This window comes from Pleurodeles waltl, chromosome 8, assembly GCF_031143425.1.
Source record: "Pleurodeles waltl isolate 20211129_DDA chromosome 8, aPleWal1.hap1.20221129, whole genome shotgun sequence".
Classification (NCBI taxonomy): domain Eukaryota; kingdom Metazoa; phylum Chordata; class Amphibia; order Caudata; family Salamandridae; genus Pleurodeles; species Pleurodeles waltl.
In genome coordinates this window covers 1,516,388,012-1,516,411,986 of record NC_090447.1, presented here as the reverse complement: position 1 = coordinate 1,516,411,986, position 23,975 = coordinate 1,516,388,012, and the positions used below count along the sequence as shown (strand labels likewise).

Here is a 23,975-nt window from a genome sequence, read left to right as displayed (position 1 = left end):
CACCAGGGCATATAAATCTATTTTTATAAAGTCGCTGCTTATAGTTACATGGCACCCAGCCCTAGGGGCACATAGGGCACACCTTAGGGGTGACTTATATGTAAAAATAAGGTAGTTTAAGACTTTGGAAGTACCTTTAATTCCAAAGTCGAATTTGCATATAACTTTAATTTAAAAGCAGCCAGCAAGGCAGGCTTGCTTTTAAAATGACACTGGGCACCTCAGCAATGCACCTAGGTGTGCACCACCTATGCTGTGGTCCCTAAACCTACATGCCCTACCATATACTAGGGACTTATAGGTAGGTTAACTTAGCCAATTATAATTAGCCTAATTTGCATATCCATTTTACACAGAGCACAGGCCCTGGGACTGGTTAGCAGTACCCAGGGCACCATCAGAGTCAGGAAAACACCAGCATAAAGTGGAAAATGGGGGCAAAAAGTTATGGGGCCTCTGCAATCAGCCCCAGTTTCTCACAAAAATAAATTGACTAATTGTGCCCAGTTAGCTGCAGAAGGATACAGCATACTTTAACACATAGATGTACCCTCCTAGTGATTGATCAGATGCCCACTTGTTGCCTACAATGATTAAGAATCATCAGGAAGGTATTCTCTGACAACTGGCCGAAATAGCTCAGTTGGGAGAGCGTTAGACTGAAGATCTAAAGGTCCCTGGTTCAATCCCGGGTTTCGGCAAGGACTGAGCACCTAGCTAATTAGGTGTAGTTCCCTCTTGGAGTCAGCTTCAGTAGACATTTTAGTTCATAGATGAAACCTTTCAATAACCTGATCGACATACCATCAGTAGAGCACAGCACTTGCGTTCTATCTTCCTTTCAAAATGGCTTCCACCTCTCTTGCCTTCAGCTTTGACTTCCATTATTTCCAGTTTCTATCTTGATTTTAATGTAAAGCTTAGGCTGCATCATCTTCTATTTTCCCATGAACCAAGCTGTCAGATGATATAGCTTGCTTACTCATCCCACACATTTGTGTGCCTATTCAGAGTTTGGAATAAAAGAAGTACCTAGGTTGCGCACCAAAAAAGTAAATGAGTAAATGCACCCAGTTAGCTGCAGAAGGATACCGGAAGTTTAAGACATAGCTGTACCCTCAAAGTGAATGATTTCGAGGTGTATGTCTTGTCTACAATGATTAAGAAGAAAACGGAGGGACCTGTGAAATAACTGGCCGAAATAGCTCAGTTGGGAGAGCGTTAGACTGAAGATCTAAAGGTCCCTGGTTCAATCCCGGGTTTCGGCAAAGACTCAGAAGACAGCTTGTTAGGCGTGTTTCTTTCTTGGATTCAGCTTCTGGTGACGTTTTATTTAATTGATAAAACCTTTCATCAACCTAATTGACATACCATCAGTACAAGACAGTACTTGTTTTCTATCTTCCTTTCAAAATGGATTCCACCTCTCTTGCCTTCAGCTTTGACTTCCATTATTTACTGTTTCTGTCTTGATTTTTAGGTAACCCGCAGTCTGCATCAGTCTCCATCTTCCCTTGAACCAAAGTGTCGGATGAAATAGCTTGCTTACTCATGCCACACATTTCTGTGCATTAGATTGCTAGCCTATTTAGAGTTTAGAAAAAAAGAAATACCTAGCTTGCACAATAAAAAACGAATTCCCTAATTACACCCAGTTAACTGGAGAAGGATACAGCAAAGTTTAAGACATAGCTGTACCCTCACAGTGAATGATTTAGACTTCTGTGTCTTGTCTACAATGATTAAAAATGATACGGAAAGCTTTTCATGACACCTGGCTAAAATATCTCAGTTGGGAGAATGTTAGACTAAAGATAAAAAAGGTCCTTGGTTCAATCCTGGGTTGTGCCAAAGACCAAGCACTCAGCTTGTTAGGCATGTTTCTTTCTTGGAATCACTCTCAAGTGACATTTTATTTCATTGATAAAAACTTGCATCAACCTGATCGACATGCCATCGGTACAAAAGAGCACCTATTTTCTATCTTCCTTTCAAAATGGCTTCCACCTCTCTTGCCTTCAGCTTTGACTTCCATTATTTCCCGTTTCTATCTTGATTTTAATGTAAACCGTAGCCGGCGTCATCTTCCATTTTCCCATGAGCCAAACTGTCAGATGATATAGCTTGCTTGGTCATGCCACACATTTCTGTTTATGAGAGTGGTAGCCTATTCAGAGTTTAGAAAAAAAGAAGTACCTACCTCGCGTAGCAAAAAAGTAAAGGAGTAATTGCCCCCAGTTAGCTACAGAAGGATACAGCAAAGTGTAACACATAGCTGTACCCTCACAGTGAATGATTGCGACTTATATTTCTTGTCTACAATGATTAACAATAATAAGGAAGGCACTGTGAAAAAACGGGCTGAAAGAGCTCAGTTGCGAGGACGTCAAACTTTAGATCTAAGGGTCCCTGGTTAAATCCTTGGTTTGGTCAAAGACTGAGCAGCTAGTTCGTCAGGCAAGTTTCTTTTTTGGAGTCAGCTTCCGGTGACGTTTTATTTAATTAATAAAACCTTTCATCAACCTAATTGACATACCATCAGTACAAGACAGTACGTGTTTTCTATCTTTCTTTGAAAATGGATTCCACCTCTCTTGCCTTCAGCTTTGACTTCCATTATTTGCCGTTTCTATCTCGATTTTAGGGTAAACTGTAGCCTGCATCATTTTCCATCTAACCTTGGACCAAAGTGTCAGATGATATAGCTTGCTTCCTCATGCCACACATTTCTGTGTATTAGATTGCTAGCCTATTTAGCGTTTAGAAAAAAAGAAATACCTAGCTTGCGCAATAAAAAATAAATTGACTAATTGTGCCCAGTTAGCTGCAGAAGGATACAGCATACTTTAACACATAGATGTACCCTCCTAGTGATTGATCAGATGCCCACTTGTTGCCTGCAATGATTAAGAATCATCAGGAAGGTATTCTCTGACAACTGGCCGAAATAGCTCAGTTGGGAGAGCGTTAGACTGAAGATCTAAAGGTCCCTGGTTCAATCCCGGGTTTCGGCAAGGACTGAGCACCTAGCTAATTAGGTGTAGTTCTCTCTTGGAGTCAGCTTCAGTAGACATTTTAGTTCATAGATGAAACCTTTCAATAACCTGATCGACATACCATCAGTAGAGCACAGCACTTGCGTTCTATCTTCCTTTCAAAATGGCTTCCACCTCTCTTGCCTTCAGCTTTGACTTCCATTATTTCCAGTTTCTATCTTGATTTTAATGTAAAGCTTAGGCTGCATCATCTTCTATTTTCCCATGAACCAAGCTGTCAGATGATATAGCTTGCTTACTCATCCCACACATTTGTGTGCCTATTCAGAGTTTGGAATAAAAGAAGTACCTAGGTTGCGCACCAAAAAAGTAAATGAGTAAATGCACCCAGTTAGCTGCAGAAGGATACCGGAAGTTTAAGACATAGCTGTACCCTCAAAGTGAATGATTTCGAGGTGTATGTCTTGTCTACAATGATTAAGAAGAAAACGGAGGGACCTGTGAAATAACTGGCCGAAATAGCTCAGTTGGGAGAGCGTTAGACTGAAGATCTAAAGGTCCCGGGTTTCGGCAAAGACTCAGAAGACAGCTTGTTAGGCGTGTTTCTTTCTTGGATTCAGCTTCTGGTGACGTTTTATTTAATTGATAAAACCTTTCATCAACCTAATTGACATACCATCAGTACAAGACAGTACTTGTTTTCTATCTTCCTTTCAAAATGGATTCCACCTCTCTTGCCTTCAGCTTTGACTTCCATTATTTACTGTTTCTATCTTGATTTTTAGGTAACCCGCAGTCTGCATCAGTCTCCATCTTCCCTTGAACCAAAGTGTCGGATGAAATAGCTTGCTTACTCATGCCACACATTTCTGTGCATTAGATTGCTAGCCTATTTAGAGTTTAGAAAAAAAGAAATACCTAGCTTGCAGAATAAAAAACAAATTCCCTAATTACACCCAGTTAACTGGAGAAGGATACAACAAAGTTTAAGACATAGCTGTACCCTCACAGTGAATGATTTAGACTTCTGTGTCTTGTCTACAATGATTAAAAATGATACGGAAAGCTTTTCATGACACCTGGCTAAAATATCTCAGTTAGGATAATGTTAGACTAAAGATAAAAAAGGTCCTTGGTTCAATCCTGGGTTGTGCCAAAGACCAAGCACTCAGCTTGTTAGGCATGTTTCTTTCTTGGAGTCACTCTCAAGTGACATTTTATTTCATTGATAAAAACTTGCATCAACCTGATCGACATGCCATCGGTACAAAAGAGAACTTATTTCTATCTTCCTTTCAAAATGGCTTCCACCTCTCTTGCCTTCAGCTTTGACTTCCATTATTTCCCGTTTCTATCTTGATTTTAATGTAAACCGTAGCCGGCGTCATCTTCCATTTTCCCATGAGCCAAACTTTCAGATGATATAGCTTGCTTGGTCATGCCACACATTTCTGTTTATGAGAGTGGTAGCCTATTCAGAGTTTAGAAAAAAAGAAGTACCTACCTCGCGTAGCAAAAAAGTAAAGGAGTAATTGCCCCCAGTTAGCTACAGAAGGATACAGCAAAGTGTAACACATAGCTGTACCCTCACAGTGAATGATTGCGACTTATATTTCTTGTCTACAATGATTAACAATAATAAGGAAGGCACTGTGAAAAAACGGGCTGAAAGAGCTCAGTTGCGAGGACGTCAAACTTTAGATCTAAGGGTCCCTGGTTAAATCCTTGGTTTGGTCAAAGACTGAGCAACTAGTTCGTCAGGCAAGTTTCTTTTTTGGAGTCAGCTTCCGGTGATGTTTTATTTAATTAATAAAACCTTTCATCAACCTAATTGACATACCATCAGTACAAGACAGTACGTGTTTTCTATCTTGCTTTGAAAATGGATTCCACCTCTCTTGCCTTCAGCTTTGACTTCCATTATTTGCCGTTTCTATCTCGATTTTAGGGTAAACTGTAGCCTGCATCATTTTCCATCTAACCTTGGACCAAAGTGTCAGATGATATAGCTTGCTTCCTCATGCCACACATTTCTGTGTATTAGATTGCTAGCCTATTTAGCGTTTAGAAAAAAAGAAATACCTAGCTTGCGCAATAAAAAATAAATTGACTAATTGTGCCCAGTTAGCTGCAGAAGGATACAGCATACTTTAACACATAGATGTACCCTCCTAGTGATTGATCAGATGCCCACTTGTTGCCTGCAATGATTAAGAATCATCAGGAAGGTATTCTCTGACAACTGGCCGAAATAGCTCATTTGGGAGAGCGTTAAACTGAAGATCTAAAGCTCTCTGGTTCAATCCCGGGTTTTGGCAAGGACTGAGCACCTAGCTAATTAGGTGTAGTTCTCTCTTGGAGTCAGCTTCAGTAGACATTTTAGTTCATAGATGAAACCTTTTAATAACCTGTTCGACATACCATCAGTAGAGCACAGCACTTGCGTTCTATCTTCCTTTCAAAATGGCTTCCACCTCTCTTGCCTTCAGCTTTGACTTCCATTATTTCCAGTTTCTATCTTGATTTTAATGTAAACCTTAGGCTGCATCATCTTACATTTTCCCATGAACCAAGCTGTCAGATGATATAGCTTGATTACTCATCCCACACATTTGTGTGCCTATTCAGAGTTTGGAATAAAAGAAGTACCTAGGTTGCGCACCAAAAAAGTAAATGAGTAAATGCACCCAGTTAGCTGCAGAAGGATACCGGAAGTTTAAGACATAGCTGTACCCTCAAAGTGAATGATTTCGAGGTGTATGTCTTCTCTACAATGATTAAGAAGAAAGCGGAGGGACCTGTCAAATGACTGGCCGAAATAGCTCAGTTGGGAGAGCGTTAGACTGAAGATCTAAAGGTCCCTGGTTCAATCCCGGGTTTCGGCAAAGACTCAGAAGACAGCTTGTTAGGCGTGTGTGTTTCTTTCTTGGATTCAGCTTCCGGTGACGTTTTATTTAATTGATAAAATCTTTCATCAACCTAATTGACATACCATCAGTACAAGACAGTACTTGTTTTCTATCTTCCTTTCAAAATGGATTCCACCTCTCTTGCCTTCAGCTTTGACTTCCATTATTTACTGTTTCTATCTTGATTTTTAGGTAACCCGCAGTCTGCATCAGTCTCCATCTTCCCTTGAACCAAAGTGTCGGATGAAATAGCTTGCTTACTCATGCCACACATTTCTGTGCATTAGATTGCTAGCCTATTTAGAGTTTAGAAAAAAAGAAATACCTAGCTTGCACAATAAAAAACGAATTCCCTAATTACACCCAGTTAACTGGAGAAGGATACAGCAAAGTTTAAGACATAGCTGTACCCTCACAGTGAATGATTTAGACTTCTGTGTCTTGTCTACAATGATTAAAAATGATACGGAAAGCTTTTCATGACACCTGGTTTAAATATCTCAGTTGGGAGAATGTTAGACTAAAGATAAAAAAGGTCCTTGGTTGAATCCTGGGTTGTGCCAAAGACCAAGCACTCAGCTTGTTAGGCATGTTTCTTTCTTGGAGTCACTCTCAAGGGACATTTTATTTCATTGATAAAAACTTGCATCAACCTGATCGACATGCCATCGGTACAAAAGAGCACTTATTTTCTATCTTCCTTTCAAAATGGCTTCCACCTCTCTTGCCTTCAGCTTTGACTTCCATTATTTCCCGTTTCTATCTTGATTTTGATGTAAACCGTAGGCGGCGTCATCTTCCATTTTCCCATGAGCCAAACTGTCAGATGATATAGCTTGCTTGGTCATGCCACACATTTCTGTTTATGAGAGTGGTAGCCTATTCAGAGTTTAGAAAAAAAGAAGTACCTAGCTCGCGTAGCAAAAAAGTAAAGGAGTAATTGCCCCCAGTTAGCTACAGAAGGATACAGCAAAGTGTAACACATAGCTGTACCCTCACAGTGAATGATTGCGACTTATATTTCTTGTCTACAATGATTAATAATAATAAGGAAGGCACTGTGAAAAAACGGGCTGAAAGAGCTCAGTTGCGAGGACGTCAAACTTTAGATCTAAGGGTCCCTGGTTAAATTCTTGGTTTGGTCAAAGACTGAGCAGCTAGTTCGTCAGGCAAGTTTCTTTTTTGGAGTCAGCTTCTGGTGACGTTTTATTTAATTAATAAAACCTTTCATCAACCTAATTGACATACCATCAGTACAAGACAGTACGTGTTTTCTATCTTCCTTTGAAAATGGATTCCACCTCTCTTGCCTTCAGCTTTGACTTCCATTATTTCCCGTTTCTATCTCGATTTTAGGGTAAACTGTAGCCTGCATCATTTTCCATCTAACCTTGGACCAAAGTGTCAGATGATATAGCTTGCTTCCTCATGCCACACATTTCTGTGTATTAGATTGCTAGCCTATTTAGCGTTTAGAAAAAAAGAAATACCTAGCTTGCGCAATAAAAAATAAATTGACTAATTGTGCCCAGTTAGCTGCAGAAGGATACAGCATACTTTAACACATAGATGTACCCTCCTAGTGATTGATCAGATGCCCACTTGTTGCCTACAATGATTAAGAATCATCAGGAAGGTATTCTTTGACAACTGGCCGAAATAGCTCAGTTGGGAGAGCGTTAGACTGAAGATCTAAAGGTCCCTGGTTCAATCCCGGGTTTTGGCAAGGAGTGAGCACCTAGCTAATTAGGTGTAGTTCTCTCTTGGAGTCAGCTTCAGTAGACATTTTAGTTCATAGATGAAACCTTTCAATAACCTGATCGACATACCATCAGTAGAGCACAGCACTTGCGTTCTATCTTCCTTTGAAAATGGCTTCCACCTCTCTTGCCTTCAGCTTTGACTTCCATTATTTCCAGTTTCTATCTTGATTTTAATGTAAAGCTTAGGCTGCATCATCTTCTATTTTCCCATGAACCAAGCTGTCAGATGATATAGCTTGCTTACTCATCCCACACATTTGTGTGCCTATTCAGAGTTTGGAATAAAAGAAGTACCTAGGTTGCGCACCAAAAAAGTAAATGAGTAAATGCACCCAGTTAGCTGCAGAAGGATACCGGAAGTTTAAGACATAGCTGTACCCTCAAAGTGAATGATTTCGAGGTGTATGTCTTGTCTACAATGCTTAAGAAGAAAACGGAGGGACCTGTGAAATAACTGGCCGAAATAGCTCAGTTGGGAGAGTGTTAGACTGAAGATCTAAAGGTCCCTGGTTCAATCCCGGGTTTCGACAAAGACTCAGAAGGCAGCTTGTTAGGCGTGTTTCTTTCTTGGATTCAGCTTCTGGTGACGTTTTATTTAATTGATAAAACCTTTCATCAACCTAATTGACATACCATCAGTACAAGACAGTACGTGTTTTCTATCTTCCTTTGAAAATGGTTTCCACCTCTCTTGCCTTCAGCTTTGACTTCGATTATTTGCCGTTTCTATCTCGATTTTAGGGTAAACTGTAGCCTGCATCATTTTCCATCTAACCTTGGACCAAAGTGTCAGATGATATAGCTTGCTTCCTCATGCCACACATTTCTGTGTATTAGATTGCTAGCCTATTTAGCGTTTAGAAAAAAAGAAATACCTAGCTTGCGCAATAAAAAATAAATTGACTAATTGTGCCCAGTTAGCTGCAGAAGGATACAGCATACTTTAACACATAGATGTACCCTCCTAGTGATTGATCAGATGCCCACTTGTTGCCTACAATGATTAAGAATCATCAGGAAGGTATTCTCTGACAACTGGCTGAAATAGCTCAGTTGGGAGAGCGTTAGACTGAAAATCTAAAGGTCCCTGGTTCAATCCCGGGTTTCGGCAAGGACTGAGCACCTAGCTAATTAGGTGTAGTTCTCTCTTGGAGTCAGCCTCAGTAGACATTTTAGTTCATAGATGAAACCTTTCAATAACCTGATCGACATACCATCAGTAGAGCACAGCACTTGCGTTCTATCTTCCTTTCAAAATGGCTTCCACCTCTCTTGCCTTCAGCTTTGACTTCCATTATTTCCAGTTTCTATCTTGATTTTAATGTAAAGCTTAGGCTGCATCATCTTCTATTTTCCCATGAACCAAGCTGTCAGATGATATAGCTTGCTTACTCATCCCACACATTTGTGTGCCTATTCAGAGTTTGGAATAAAAGAAGTAACTAGGTTGCGCACCAAAAAAGTAAATGAGTAAATGCACCCAGTTAGCTGCAGAAGGATACCGGAAGTTTAAGACATAGCTGTACCATCAAAGTGAATGATTTGGAGGTGTATGTCTTGTCTACAATGATTAAGAAGAAAACGGAGGGAGCTGTGAAATAACTGGCCGAAATAGCTCAGTTGGGAGAGGGTTAGACTGAAGATCTAAAGGTCCCTGGTTCAATCCCGGGTTTCGGCAAAGACTCAGAAGACAGCTTATTAGGCGTGTTTCTTTCTTGGATTCAGCTTCTGGTGACGTTTTATTTAATTGATAAAACCTTTCATCAACCTAATTGACATACCATCAGTACAAGACAGTACTTGTTTTCTATCTTCCTTTCAAAATGGATTCCACCTCTCTTGCCTTCAGCTTTGACTTCCATTATTTACTGTTTCTATCTTGATTTTTAGGTAACCCGCAGTCTGCATCAGTCTCCATCTTCCCTTGAACCAAAGTGTCGGATGAAATAGCTTGCTTACTCATGCCACACATTTCTGTGCATTAGATTGCTAGCCTATTTAGAGTTTAGAAAAAAAGAAATACCTAGCTTGCAGAATAAAAAACAAATTCCCTAATTACACCCAGTTAACTGGAGAAGGATACAACAAAGTTTAAGACATAGCTGTACCCTCACAGTGAATGATTTAGACTTCTGTGTCTTGTCTACAATGATTAAAAATGATACGGAAAGCTTTTCATGACACCTGGCTAAAATATCTCAGTTAGGATAATGTTAGACTAAAGATTAAAGAGGTCCTTGGTTCAATCCTGGGTTGTGCCAAAGACCAAGCACTCAGCTTGTGAGGCATGTTTCTTTCTTGGAGTCACTCTCAAGTGACATTTTATTTCATTGATAAAAACTTGCATCAACCTGATCGACATGCCATCGGTACAAAAGAGAACTTATTTTCTATCTTCCTTTCAAAATGGCTTCCACCTCTCTTGCCTTCAGCTTTGACTTCCATTATTTCCCGTTTCTATCTTGATTTTAATGTAAACCGTAGCCGGCGTCATCTTCCATTTTCCCATGAGCCAAACTGTCAGATGATATAGCTTGCTTGGTCATGCCACACATTTCTGTTTATGAGAGTGGTAGCCTATTCAGAGTTTAGAAAAAAAGAAGTACCTACCTCACGTAGCAAAAAAGTAAAGGAGTAATTGCCCCCAGTTAGCTACAGAAGGATACAGCAAAGTGTAACACATAGCTGTACCCTCACAGTGAATGATTGCGACTTATATTTCTTGTCTACAATGATTAACAATAATAAGGAAGGCACTGTGAAAAAACGGGCTGAAAGAGCTCAGTTGCGAGGACGTCAAACTTTAGATCTAAGGGTCCCTGGTTAAATCCTTGGTTTGGTCAAAGACTGAGCAGCTAGTTCGTCAGGCAAGTTTCATTTTTGGAGTCAGCTTCCGGTGACGTTTTATTTAATTAATAAAACCTTTCATCAACCTAATTGACATACCATCAGTACAAGACAGTACGTGTTTTCTATCTTTCTTTGAAAATGGATTCCACCTCTCTTGCCTTCAGCTTTGACTTCCATTATTTGCCGTTTCTATCTCGATTTTAGGGTAAACTGTAGCCTGCATCATTTTCCATCTAACCTTGGACCAAAGTGTCAGATGATATAGCTTGCTTCCTCATGCCACACATTTCTGAGTATTAGATTGCTAGCCTATTTAGCGTTTAGAAAAAAAGAAATACCTAGCTTGCGCAATAAAAAATGAATTGACTAATTGTGCCCAGTTAGCTGCAGAAGGATACAGCATACTTTAACACATAGATGTACCCTCCTAGTGATTGATCAGATGCCCACTTGTTGCCTACAATGATTAAGAATCATCAGGAAGGTATTCTTTGACAACTGGCCGAAATAGCTCAGTTGGGAGAGCGTTAGACTGAAGATCTAAAGGTCCCTGGTTCAATCCCGGGTTTTGGCAAGGACTGAGCACCTAGCTAATTAGGTGTAGTTCTCTCTTGGAGTCAGCTTCAGTAGACATTTTAGTTCATAGATGAAACCTTTTAATAACCTGATCAACATACCATCAGTAGAGCACAGCACTTGCGTTCTATCTTCCTTTCAAAATGGCTTCCACCTCTGTTGCCTTCAGCTTTGACTTCCATTATTTCCAGTTTCTATCTTGATTTTAATTTAAAGCTTAGGCTGCATCATCTTCCATTTTCCCATGAACCAAGCTGTCAGATGATATAGCTTGCTTACTCATCCCACACATTTGTGTGCCTATTCAGAGTTTGGAATAAAAGAAGTACCTAGGTTGCGCACCAAAAAAGTAAATGAGTAATTGCACCCAGTTAGCTGCAGAAGGATACCGGAAGTTTAAGACATAGCTGTACCCTCAAAGTGAATGATTTCGGGGTGTATGTCTTGTCTACAATGATTAAGAAAAATACGGAGGGACCTGCGCAATAAGTGGCCGAAATAGCTCAGTTGGGAGAGCGTTAGACTGAAGATCTAAAGGTCCCTGGTTCAATCCCGGGTTTCGGCAAAGACTCAGAAGACAGCTTGTTAGGCGTGTTTCTTTCTTGGAGTCAGCTTCCGGGGACGTTTTATTTAATTAATAAAACCTTTCATCAACCTAATTGACATACCATCAGTACAAGACAGTACTTGTTTTCTAACTTCTTTTCAAAATGGATTCCACCTCTCTTGCCTTCAGCTTTGACTTCCATTATTTGCCGTTTCTATCTCGATTTTAGGGTAAACTGTAGCCTGCATCATTTTCCATCTAACTTTGGACCAAAGTGTCAGATGATATAGCTTGCTTCCTCATGCCACACATTTCTGTGTATTAGATTGCTAGCCTATTTAGCGTTTAGAAAAAAAGAAATACCTAGCTTGCGCAATAAAAAATAAATTGACTAATTGTGCCCAGTTAGCTGCAGAAGGATACAGCATACTTTAACACATAGATGTACCCTCCTAGTGATTGATCAGATGCCCACTTGTTGCCTGCAATGATTAAGAATCATCAGGAAGGTATTCTCTGACAACTGGCCGAAATAGCTCATTTGGGAGAGCGTTAAACTGAAGATCTAAAGCTCTCTGGTTCAATCCCGGGTTTTGGCAAGGACTGAGCACCTAGCTAATTAGGTGTAGTTCTCTCTTGGAGTCAGCTTCAGTAGACATTTTAGTTCATAGATGAAACCTTTTAATAACCTGTTCGACATACCATCAGTAGAGCACAGCACTTGCGTTCTATCTTCCTTTCAAAATGGCTTCCACCTCTCTTGCCTTCAGCTTTGACTTCCATTATTTCCAGTTTCTATCTTGATTTTAATGTAAAGCTTAGGCTGCATCATCTTCCATTTTCCCATGAACCAAGCTGTCAGATGATATAGCTTGCTTACTCATCCCACACATTTGTGTGCCTATTCAGAGTTTGGAATAAAAGAAGTACCTAGGTTGCGCACCAAAAAAGTAAATGAGTAATTGCACCCAGTTAGCTGCAGAAGGATACCGGAAGTTTAAGACATAGCTGTACCCTCAAAGTGAATGATTTCGAGGTGTATGTCTTGTCTACAATGCTTAAGAAGAAAACGGAGGGACCTGTGAAATAACTGGCCGAAATAGCTCAGTTGGGAGAGTGTTAGACTGAAGATCTAAAGGTCCCTGGTTCAATCCCGGGTTTTGGCAAAGACTCAGAAGACAGCTTGTTAGGCGTGTTTCTTTCTTGGATTCAGCTTCTGGTGACGTTTTATTTAATTGATAAAACCTTTCATCAACCTAATTGACATACCATCAGTACAAGACAGTACTTGTTTTCTATCTTCCTTTCAAAATGGATTCCACCTCTCTTGCCTTCAGCTTTGACTTCCATTATTTACTGTTTCTGTCTTGATTTTTAGGTAACCCGCAGTCTGCATCAGTCTCCATCTTCCCTTGAACCAAAGTGTCGGATGAAATAGCTTGCTTACTCATGCCACACATTTCTGTGCATTAGATTGCTAGCCTATTTAGAGTTTAGAAAAAAAGAAATACCTAGCTTGCACAATAAAAAACGAATTCCCTAATTACACCCAGTTAACTGGAGAAGGATACAGCAAAGTTTAAGACATAGCTGTACCCTCACAGTGAATGATTTAGACTTCTGTGTCTTGTCTACAATGATTAAAAATGATACGGAAAGCTTTTCATGACACCTGGCTAAAATATCTCAGTTGGGAGAATGTTAGACTAAAGATAAAAAAGGTCCTTGGTCCAATCCTGGGTTGTGCCAAAGACCAAGCACTCAGCTTGTTAGGCATGTTTCTTTCTTGGAGTCACTCTCAAGTGACATTTTATTTCATTGATAAAAACTTGCATCAACCTGATCGACATGCCATCGGTACAAAAGAGCACTTATTTTCTATCTTCCTTTCAAAATGGCTTCCACCTCTCTTGCCTTCAGCTTTGACTTCCATTATTTCCCGTTTCTATCTTGATTTTGATGTAAACCGTAGGCGGCGTCATCTTCCATTTTCCCATGAGCCAAACTGTCAGATGATATAGCTTGCTTAGTCATGCCACACATTTCTGTTTATGAGAGTGGCAGCCTATTCAGAGTTTAGAAAAAAAGAAGTACCTAGCTCGCGTAGCAAAAAAGTAAAGGAGTAATTGCCCCCAGTTAGCTACAGAAGGATACAGCAAAGTGTAACACATAGCTGTACCCTCACAGTGAATGATTGCGACTTATATTTCTTGTCTACAATGATTAATAATAATAAGGAAGGCACTGTGAAAAAACGGGCTGAAAGAGCTCAGTTGCGAGGACGTCAAACTTTAGATCTAAGGGTCCCTGGTTAAATTCTTGGTTTGGTCAAAGACTGAGCAGCTAGTTCGTCAGGCAAGTTTCTTTTTTGGAGTCAGCTTCCGGTGACGTTTTATTTAATTAATAAAACCTTTCATCAACCTAATTGACATACCATCAGTACAAGACAGTACGTGTTTTCTATCTTCCTTTGAAAATGGATTCCACCTCTCTTGCCTTCAGCTTTGACTTCCATTATTTCCCGTTTCTATCTCGATTTTAGGGTAAACTGTAGCCTGCATCATTTTCCATCTAACCTTGGACCAAAGTGTCAGATGATATAGCTTGCTTCCTCATGCCACACATTTCTGTGTATTAGATTGCTAGCCTATTTAGCGTTTAGAAAAAAAGAAATACCTAGCTTGCGCAATAAAAAATAAATTGACTAATTGTGCCCAGTTAGCTGCAGAAGGATACAGCATACTTTAACACATAGATGTACCCTCCTAGTGATTGATCAGATGCCCACTTGTTGCCTACAATGATTAAGAATCATCAGGAAGGTATTCTTTGACAACTGGCCGAAATAGCTCAGTTGGGAGAGCGTTAGACTGAAGATCTAAAGGTCCCTGGTTCAATCCCGGGTTTTGGCAAGGACTGAGCACCTAGCTAATTAGGTGTAGTTCTCTCTTGGAGTCAGCTTCAGTAGACATTTTAGTTCATAGATGAAACCTTTCAATAACCTGATCGACATACCATCAGTAGAGCACAGCACTTGCGTTCTATCTTCCTTTGAAAATGGCTTCCACCTCTCTTGCCTTCAGCTTTGACTTCCATTATTTCCAGTTTCTATCTTGATTTTAATGTAAAGCTTAGGCTGCATCATCTTCTATTTTCCCATGAACCAAGCTGTCAGATGATATAGCTTGCTTACTCAGCCCACACATTTGTGTGCCTATTCAGAGTTTGGAATAAAAGAAGTACCTAGGTTGCGCACCAAAAAAGTAAATGAGTAAATGCACCCAGTTAGCTGCAGAAGGATACCGGAAGTTTAAGACATAGCTGTACCCTCAAAGTGAATGATTTCGAGGTGTATGTCTTGTCTACAATGATTAAGAAGAAAACGGAGGGACCTGTGAAATAACTGGCCGAAATAGCTCAGTTGGGAGAGTGTTAGACTGAAGATCTAAAGGTCCCTGGTTCAATCCCGGGTTTCGACAAAGACTCAGAAGGCAGCTTGTTAGGCGTGTTTCTTTCTTGGATTCAGCTTCTGGTGACGTTTTATTTAATTGATAAAACCTTTCATCAACCTAATTGACATACCATCAGTACAAGACAGTACGTGTTTTCTATCTTCCTTTGAAAATGGTTTCCACCTCTCTTGCCTTCAGCTTTGACTTCCATTATTTGCCGTTTCTATCTCGATTTTAGGGTAAACTGTAGCCTGCATCATTTTCCATCTAACCTTGGACCAAAGTGTCAGATGATATAGCTTGCTTCCTCATGCCACACATTTCTGTGTATTAGATTGCTAGCCTATTTAGCGTTTAGAAAAAAAGAAATACCTAGCTTGCGCAATAAAAAATAAATTGACTAATTGTGCCCAGTTAGCTGCAGAAGGATACAGCATACTTTAACACATAGATGTACCCTCCTAGTGATTGATCAGATGCCCACTTGTTGCCTACAATGATTAAGAATCATCAGGAAGGTATTCTCTGACAACTGGCCGAAATAGCTCAGTTGGGAGAGCGTTAGACTGAAGATCTAAAGGTCCCTGGTTCGATCCCGGGTTTCGGCAAGGACTGAGCACCTAGCTAATTAGGTGTAGTTCTCTCTTGGAGTCAGCTTCAGTAGACATTTTAGTTCATAGATGAAACCTTTCAATAACCTGATCGACATACCATCAGTAGAGCACAGCACTTGCGTTCTATCTTCCTTTCAAAATGGCTTCCACCTCTCTTGCCTTCAGCTTTGACTTCCATTATTTCCAGTTTGTATCTTGATTTTAATGTAAAGCTTAGGCTGCATCATCTTCTATTTTCCCATGAACCAAGCTGTCAGATGATATAGCTTGCTTACTCATCCCACACATTTGTGTGCCTATTCAGAGTTTGGAATAAAAGAAGTACCTAGGTTGCGCACCAAAAAAGTAAATGAGTAAATGCACCCAGTTAGCTGCAGAAGGATACCGGAAGTTTAAGACATAGCTGTACCATCAAAGTGAATGATTTGGAGGTGTATGTCTTGTCTACAATGATTAAGAAGAAAACGGAGGGAGCTGAGAAATAACTGGCCGAAATAGCTCAGTTGGGAGAGCGTTAGACTGAAGATCTAAAGGTCCCTGGTTCAATCCCGGGTTTCGGCAAAGACTCAGAAGACAGCCTTTTAGGCGTGTTTCTTTCTTGGATTCAGCTTCTGGTGACGTTTTATTTAATTGATAAAACCTTTCATCAACCTAATTGACATACCATCAGTACAAGACAGTACTTGTTTTCTATCTTCCTTTCAAAATGGATTCCACCTCTCTTGCCTTCAGCTTTGACTTCCATTATTTACTGTTTCTATCTTGATTTTTAGGTAACCCGCAGTCTGCATCAGTCTCCATCTTCCCTTGAACCAAAGTGTCGGATGAAATAGCTTGCTTACTCATGCCACACATTTCTGTGCATTAGATTGCTAGCCTATTTAGAGTTTAGAAAAAAAGAAATACCTAGCTTGCAGAATAAAAAACAAATTCCCTAATTACACCCTATTAACTGGAGAAGGATACAACAAAGTTTAAGACATAGCTGTACCCTCACAGTGAATGATTTAGACTTCTGTGTCTTGTCTACAATGATTAAAAATGATACGGAAAGCTTTTCATGACACCTGGCTAAAATATCTCAGTTAGGATAATGTTAGACTAAAGATAAAAAAGGTCCTTGGTTCAATCCTGGGTTGTGCCAAAGACCAAGCACTCAGCTTGTTAGGCATGTTTCTTTCTTGGAGTCACTCTCAAGTGACATTTTATTTCATTGATAAAAACTTGCATCAACCTGATCGACATGCCATCGGTACAAAAGAGAACTTATTTTCTATCTTCCTTTCAAAATGGCTTCCACCTCTCTTGCCTTCAGCTTTGACTTCCATTATTTCCCGTTTCTATCTTGATTTTAATGTAAACCCTAGCCGGCGTCATCTTCCATTTTCCCATGAGCCAAACTGTCAGATGATATAGCTTGCTTGGTCATGCCACACATTTCTGTTTATGAGAGTGGTAGCCTATTCAGAGTTTAGAAAAAAAGAAGTACCTACCTCGCGTAGCAAAAAAGTAAAGGAGTAATTGCCCCCAGTTAGCTACAGAAGGATACAGCAAAGTGTAACACATAGCTGTACCCTCACAGTGAATGATTGCGACTTATATTTCTTGTCTACAATGATTAACAATAATAAGGAAGGCACTGTGAAAAAACGGGCTGAAAGAGCTCAGTTGCGAGGACGTCAAACTTTAGATCTAAGGGTCCCTGGTTAAATCCTTGGTTTGGTCAAAGACTGAGCAGCTAGTTCGTCAGGCAAGTTTCTTTTTTGGAGTCAGCTTCCGGTGACGTTTTATTTAATTAATAAAACCTTTCATCAACCTAATTGACATACCATCAGTACAAGACAGTACGTGTTTTCTATCTTTCTTTGAAAATGGATTCCACCTCTCTTGCCTTCAGCTTTGACTTCCATTATTTGCCGTTTCTATCTCGATTTTAGGGTAAACTGTAGCCTGCATCATTTTCCATCTAACCTTGGACCAAAGTGTCAGATGATATAGCTTGCTTCCTCATGCCACACATTTCTGTGTATTAGATTGCTAGCCTATTTAGCGTTTAGAAAAAAAGAAATACCTAGCTTGCGCAATAAAAAATAAATTGACTAATTGTGCCCAGTTAGCTGCAGAAGGATACAGCATACTTTAACACATATATGTACCCTCCTAGTGATTGATCAGACGCCCACTTGTTGCCTGCAATGATTAAGAATCATCAGGAAGGTATTCTCTGACAACTGGCCGAAATAGGTCATTTGGGAGAGCGTTAAACTGAAGATCTAAAGCTCTCTGGTTCAATCCCGGGTTTTGGCAAGGACTGAGCACCTAGCTAATTAGGTGTAGTTCTCTCTTGGAGTCAGCTTCAGTAGACATTTTAGTTCATAGATGAAACCTTTTAATAACCTGTTCGACATACCATCAGTAGAGCACAGCACTTGCGTTCTATCTTCCTTTCAAAATGGCTTCCACCTCTCTTGCCTTCAGCTTTGACTTCCATTATTTCCAGTTTCTATCTTGATTTTAATGTAAACCTTAGGCTGCATCATCTTACATTTTCCCATGAACCAAGCTGTCAGATGATATAGCTTGCTTACTCATCCCACACATTTGTGTGCCTATTCAGAGTTTGGAATAAAAGAAGTACCTAGGTTGCGCACCAAAAAAGTAAATGAGTAATTGCACCCAGTTAGCTGCAGAAGGATACCGGAAGTTTAAGACATAGCTGTACCCTCAAAGTGAATGATTTCGAGGTGTATGTCTTGTCTACAATGATTAAGAAGAATACGGAGGGACCTGTGAAATAAGTGGACGAAATAGCTCAGTTGGGAGAGCGTTAGATTGAAGATCTAAAGGTCCCTGGTTCAATCCCGGGTTTTGGCAAGGACTGAGCACCTAGCTAATTAGGTGTAGTTCTCTCTTGGAGTCAGCTTCAGTAGACATTTTAGTTCATAGATGAAACCTTTTAATAACCTGATCAACATACCATCAGTAGAGCACAGCACTTGCGTTCTATCTTCCTTTCAAAATGGCTTCCACCTCTGTTGCCTTCAGCTTTGACTTCCATTATTTCCAGTTTCTATCTTGATTTTAATTTAAAGCTTAGGCTGCATCATCTTCCATTTTCCCATGAACCAAGCTGTCAGATGATATAGCTTGCTTACTCATCCCACACATTTGTGTGCCTATTCAGAGTTTGGAATAAAAGAAGTACCTAGGTTGCGCACCAAAAAAGTAAATGAGTAATTGCACCCAGTTAGCTGCAGAAGGATACCGGAAGTTTAAGACATAGCTGTACCCTCAAAGTGAATGATTTCGGGGTGTATGTCTTGTCTACAATGATTAAGAAAAATACGGAGGGACCTGCGCAATAAGTGGCCGAAATAGCTCAGTTGGGAGAGCGTTAGACTGAAGATCTAAAGCTCCCTGGTTCAATCCCGGGTTTCGGCAAAGACTCAGAAGGCAGCTTGTTAGGCGTGTTTCTTTCTTGGAGTCAGCTTCCGGGGACGTTTTATTTAATTAATAAAACCTTTCATCAACCTAATTGACATACCATCAGTACAAGACAGTACTTGTTTTCTAACTTCTTTTCAAAATGGCTTCCACCTCTCTTGCCTTCAGCTTTGACTTCCATTATTTGCCGTTTCTATCTCGATTTTAGGGTAAACTGTAGCCTGCATCATTTTCCATCTAACCTTGGACCAAAGTGTCAGATGATATAGCTTGCTTCCTCATGCCACACATTTCTGAGTATTAGATTGCTAGCCTATTTAGCGTTTAGAAAAAAAGAAATACCTAGCTTGCGCAATAAAAAATAAATTGACTAATTGTGCCCAGTTAGCTGCAGAAGGATACAGCATACTTTAACACATAGATGTACCCTCCTAGTGATTGATCAGATGCCCACTTGTTGCCTACAATGATTAAGAATCATCAGGAAGGTATTCTCTGACAACTGGCCGAAATAGCTCAGTTGGGAGAGCGTTAGACTGAAGATCTAAAGGTCCCTGGTTCAATCGCGGGTTTCGGCAAGGACTGAGCACCTAGCTAATTAGGTGTAGTTCTCTCTTGGAGTCAGCTTCAGTAGACATTTTAGTTCATAGATGAAACCTTTTAATAACCTGATCGACATACCATCAGTAGAGCACAGCACTTGCGTTCTATCTTCCTTTCAAAATGGCTTCCACCTCTCTTGCCTTCAGCTTTGACTTCCATTATTTCCAGTTTCTATCTTGATTTTAATGTAAAGCTTAGGCTGCATCATCTTCCATTTTCCCATGAACCAAGCTGTCAGATGATATAGCTTGCTTACTCATCCCACACATTTGTGTGCCTATTCAGAGTTTGGAATAAAAAAAAAGTACCTAGGTTGCGCACCAAAAAAGTAAATGAGTAATTTCACCCAGTTAGCTGCAGAAGGATACCGGAAGTTTAAGACATAGCTGTACCCTCAAAGTGAATGATTTCGAGGTGTATGTCTTGTCTACAATGATTAAGAAGAATACAGAGGGACCTGTGAAATAACTGGCCGAAATAGCTCAGTTGGGAGAGCGTTAGACTGAGGATCTAAAGGTCCCTGGTTCAATCCCGGGTTTCGGCAAAACTCAGAAGACAGCTTGTTAGGTGTGTTTCTTTCTTGGATTCAGCTTCTGGTGATGTTTTATTTAATTGATAAAACCTTTCATCAACCTAATTGACATACCATCAGTACAAGACAGTACTTGTTTTCTATCTTCCTTTCAAAATGGATTCCACCTCTCTTGCCTTCAGCTTTGACTTCCATTATTTACTGTTTCTATCTTGATTTTTAGGTAACCCGCAGTCTGCATCAGTCTCCATCTTCCCTTGAACCAAAGTGTCGGATGAAATAGCTTGCTTACTCATGCCACACATTTCTGTGCATTAGATTGCTAGCCTATTTAGAGTTTAGAAAAAAAGAAATACCTAGCTTGCACAATAAAAAACGAATTCCCTAATTACACCCAGTTAACTGGAGAAGGATACAGCAAAGTTTAAGACATAGCTGAACCCTCACAGTGAATGATTTAGACTTCTGTGTCTTGTCTACAATGATTAAAAATGATACTGAAAGGTTTTCATGACACCTGGCTAAAATATCTCAGTTGGGAGAATGTTAGACTAAAGATAAAAAAGGTCCTTGGTTCAATCCTGGGTTGTGCCAAAGACCAAGCACTCAGCTTGTTAGGCATGTTTCTTTCTTGGAGTCACTCTCAAGTGACATTTTATTTCATTGATAAAAACTTGCATCAACCTGATCGACATGCCATCAGTACAAAAGAGAACTTATTTTCTATCTTCCTTTCAAAATGGCTTCCACCTCTCTTGCCTTCAGCTTTGACTTCCATTATTTCCCGTTTCTATCTTGATTTTAATGTAAACCGTAGCCGGCGTCATCTTCCATTTTCCCATGAGCCAAACTGTCAGATGATATAGCTTGCTTGGTCATGCCACACATTTCTGTTTATGAGAGTGGTAGCCTATTCAGAGTTTAGAAAAAAAGAAGTACCTACCTCGCGTAGCAAAAAAGTAAAGGAGTAATTGCCCCCAGTTAGCTACAGAAGGATACAGCAAAGTGTAACACATAGCTGTACCCTCACAGTGAATGATTGCGACTTATATTTCTTGTCTACAATGATTAACAATAATAAAGAAGGCACTGTGAAAAAACGGGCTGAAAGAGCTCAGTTGCGAGGACGTCAAACTTTAGATCTAAGGGTTCCTGGTTAAATCCTTGGTTTGGTCAAAGACTGAGCAGCTAGTTCGTCAGGCAAGTTTCTTTTTTGGAGTCAGCTTCCGGTGACGTTTTATTTAATTAATAAAACCTTTCATCAACCTAATTGACATACCATCAGTACAAGACAGTACGTGTTTTCTATCTTTCTTTGAAAATGGATTCCACCTCTCTTGCCTTCAGCTTTGACTTTCATTATTTGCCGTTTCTATCTCGATTTTAGGGTAAACTGTAGCCTGCATCATTTTCCATCTAACCTTGGACCAAAGTGTCAGATGATATAGCTTGCTTCCTCATGCCACACATTTCTGTGTATTAGATTGCTAGCCTATTTAGCGTTTAGAAAAAAAGAAATACCTAGCTTGCGCAATAAAAAATAAATTGACTAATTGTGCCCAGTTAGCTGCAGAAGGATACAGCATACTTTAACACATAGATGTACCCTCCTAGTGATTGATCAGATGCCCACTTGTTGCCTGCAATGATTAAGAATCATCAGGAAGGTATTCTCTGACAACTGGCCGAAATAGCTCATTTGGGAGAGCGTTAAACTGAAGATCTAAAGCTCTCTGGTTCAATCCCGGGTTTTGGCAAGGACTGAGCACCTAGCTAATTAGGTGTAGTTCTCTCTTGGAGTCAGCTTCAGTAGACATTTTAGTTCATAGATGAAACCTTTTAATAACCTGTTCGACATACCATCAGTAGAGCACAGCACTTGCGTTCTATCTTCCTTTCAAAATGGCTTCCACCTCTCTTGCCTTCAGCTTTGACTTCCATTATTTCCAGTTTCTATCTTGATTTTAATGTAAACCTTAGGCTGCATCATCTTACATTTTCCCATGAACCAAGCTGTCAGATGATATAGCTTGCTTACTCATCCCACACATTTGTGTGCCTATTCAGAGTTTGGAATAAAAGAAGTACCTAGGTTGTGCACCAAAAAAGTAAATGAGTAATTGCACCCAGTTAGCTGCAGAAGGATACCGGAAGTTTAAGACATAGCTGTACCCTCAAAGTGAATGATTTCGAGGTGTATGTCTTGTCTACAATGATTAAGAAGAATACGGAGGGACCTGTGAAATAAGTGGCCGAAATAGCTCAGTTGGGAGAGCGTTAGATTGAAGATCTAAAGGTCCCTGGTTCAATCCCGGGTTTTGGCAAGGACTGAGCACCTAGCTAATTAGGTGTAGTTCTCTCTTGGAGTCAGCTTCAGTAGACATTTTAGTTCATAGATGAAACCTTTTAATAACCTGATCAACATACCATCAGTAGAGCACAGCACTTGCGTTCTATCTTCCTTTCAAAATGGCTTCCACCTCTGTTGCCTTCAGCTTTGACTTCCATTATTTCCAGTTTCTATCTTGATTTTAATTTAAAGCTTAGGCTGCATCATCTTCCATTTTCCCATGAACCAAGCTGTCAGATGATATAGCTTGCTTACTCATCCCACACATTTGTGTGCCTATTCAGAGTTTGGAATAAAAGAAGTACCTAGGTTGCGCACCAAAAAAGTAAATGAGTAATTGCACCCAGTTAGCTGCAGAAGGATACCGGAAGTTTAAGACATAGCTGTACCCTCAAAGTGAATGATTTCGGGGTGTATGTCTTGTCTACAATGATTAAGAAAAATACGGAGGGACCTGCGCAATAAGTGGCCGAAATAGCTCAGTTGGGAGAGCGTTAGACTGAAGATCTAAAGGTCCCTGGTTCAATCGCGGGTTTCGGCAAGGACTGAGCACCTAGCTAATTAGGTGTAGTTCTCTCTTGGAGTCAGCTTCAGTAGACATTTTAGTTCATAGATGAAACCTTTTAATAACCTGATCGACATACCATCAGTAGAGCACAGCACTTGCGTTCTATCTTCCTTTCAAAATGGCTTCCACCTCTCCTGCCTTCAGCTTTGACTTCCATTATTTCCAGTTTCTATCTTGATTTTAATGTAAAGCTTAGGCTGCATCATCTTCCATTTTCCCATGAACCAAGCTGTCAGATGATATAGCTTGCTTACTCATCCCACACATTTGTGTGCCTATTCAGAGTTTGGAATAAAAAAAAAGTACCTAGGTTGCGCACCAAAAAAGTAAATGAGTAATTTCACCCAGTTAGCTGCAGAAGGATACCGGAAGTTTAAGACATAGCTGTACCCTCAAAGTGAATGATTTCGAGGTGTATGTCTTGTCTACAATGATTAAGAAGAATACAGAGGGACCTGTGAAATAACTGGCCGAAATAGCTCAGTTGGGAGAGCGTTAGACTGAAGATCTAAAGGTCCCTGGTTCAATCCCGGGTTTCGGCAAAGACTCAGAAGGCAGCTTGTTAGGCGTGTCTCTTTCTTGGATTCAGCTTCTGGTGATGTTTTATTTAATTGATAAAACCTTTCATCAACCTAATTGACATACCATCAGTACAAGACAGTACTTGTTTTCTATCTTCCTTTCAAAATGGATTCCACCTCTCTTGCCTTCAGCTTTGACTTCCATTATTTACTGTTTCTATCTTGATTTTTAGGTAACCCGCAGTCTGCA

The 23,975-nt window shown here is 40.1% G+C and overlaps 14 non-coding genes across 14 annotated transcripts; all 14 read left to right on the top strand.

Moving 5' to 3' along the window:
* The first annotated feature begins 628 nt into the window (after positions 1-628).
* On the top strand, positions 629-701 carry TRNAF-GAA (transfer RNA phenylalanine (anticodon GAA)). Its single transcript has one exon. It is a non-coding gene; the product is annotated as a tRNA-Phe (tRNA).
* Positions 702-1,195: 494 nt separating this feature from the next.
* On the top strand, positions 1,196-1,268 carry TRNAF-GAA (transfer RNA phenylalanine (anticodon GAA)). Its single transcript has one exon. It is a non-coding gene; the product is annotated as a tRNA-Phe (tRNA).
* Positions 1,269-2,941: 1,673 nt separating this feature from the next.
* On the top strand, positions 2,942-3,014 carry TRNAF-GAA (transfer RNA phenylalanine (anticodon GAA)). The gene has a single exon. It is a non-coding gene; the product is annotated as a tRNA-Phe (tRNA).
* Positions 3,015-5,808: 2,794 nt separating this feature from the next.
* Positions 5,809-5,881, top strand: TRNAF-GAA (transfer RNA phenylalanine (anticodon GAA)). Its single transcript has one exon. It is a non-coding gene; the product is annotated as a tRNA-Phe (tRNA).
* A 1,677-nt stretch (positions 5,882-7,558) lies between these two features.
* TRNAF-GAA (transfer RNA phenylalanine (anticodon GAA)) lies at positions 7,559-7,631 on the top strand. Its single transcript has one exon. It is a non-coding gene; the product is annotated as a tRNA-Phe (tRNA).
* Positions 7,632-8,706: 1,075 nt separating this feature from the next.
* On the top strand, positions 8,707-8,779 carry TRNAF-GAA (transfer RNA phenylalanine (anticodon GAA)). The gene has a single exon. It is a non-coding gene; the product is annotated as a tRNA-Phe (tRNA).
* Positions 8,780-11,019: 2,240 nt separating this feature from the next.
* On the top strand, positions 11,020-11,092 carry TRNAF-GAA (transfer RNA phenylalanine (anticodon GAA)). Its single transcript has one exon. It is a non-coding gene; the product is annotated as a tRNA-Phe (tRNA).
* A 494-nt stretch (positions 11,093-11,586) lies between these two features.
* TRNAF-GAA (transfer RNA phenylalanine (anticodon GAA)) lies at positions 11,587-11,659 on the top strand. Its single transcript has one exon. It is a non-coding gene; the product is annotated as a tRNA-Phe (tRNA).
* Positions 11,660-14,480: 2,821 nt separating this feature from the next.
* Positions 14,481-14,553, top strand: TRNAF-GAA (transfer RNA phenylalanine (anticodon GAA)). Its single transcript has one exon. It is a non-coding gene; the product is annotated as a tRNA-Phe (tRNA).
* Positions 14,554-15,628: 1,075 nt separating this feature from the next.
* TRNAF-GAA (transfer RNA phenylalanine (anticodon GAA)) lies at positions 15,629-15,701 on the top strand. Its single transcript has one exon. It is a non-coding gene; the product is annotated as a tRNA-Phe (tRNA).
* Positions 15,702-16,195: 494 nt separating this feature from the next.
* Positions 16,196-16,268, top strand: TRNAF-GAA (transfer RNA phenylalanine (anticodon GAA)). The gene has a single exon. It is a non-coding gene; the product is annotated as a tRNA-Phe (tRNA).
* A 3,957-nt stretch (positions 16,269-20,225) lies between these two features.
* Positions 20,226-20,298, top strand: TRNAL-GAG (transfer RNA leucine (anticodon GAG)). The gene has a single exon. It is a non-coding gene; the product is annotated as a tRNA-Leu (tRNA).
* Positions 20,299-22,537: 2,239 nt separating this feature from the next.
* Positions 22,538-22,610, top strand: TRNAF-GAA (transfer RNA phenylalanine (anticodon GAA)). Its single transcript has one exon. It is a non-coding gene; the product is annotated as a tRNA-Phe (tRNA).
* A 1,063-nt stretch (positions 22,611-23,673) lies between these two features.
* On the top strand, positions 23,674-23,746 carry TRNAF-GAA (transfer RNA phenylalanine (anticodon GAA)). The gene has a single exon. It is a non-coding gene; the product is annotated as a tRNA-Phe (tRNA).
* Positions 23,747-23,975: the final 229 nt, after the last annotated feature.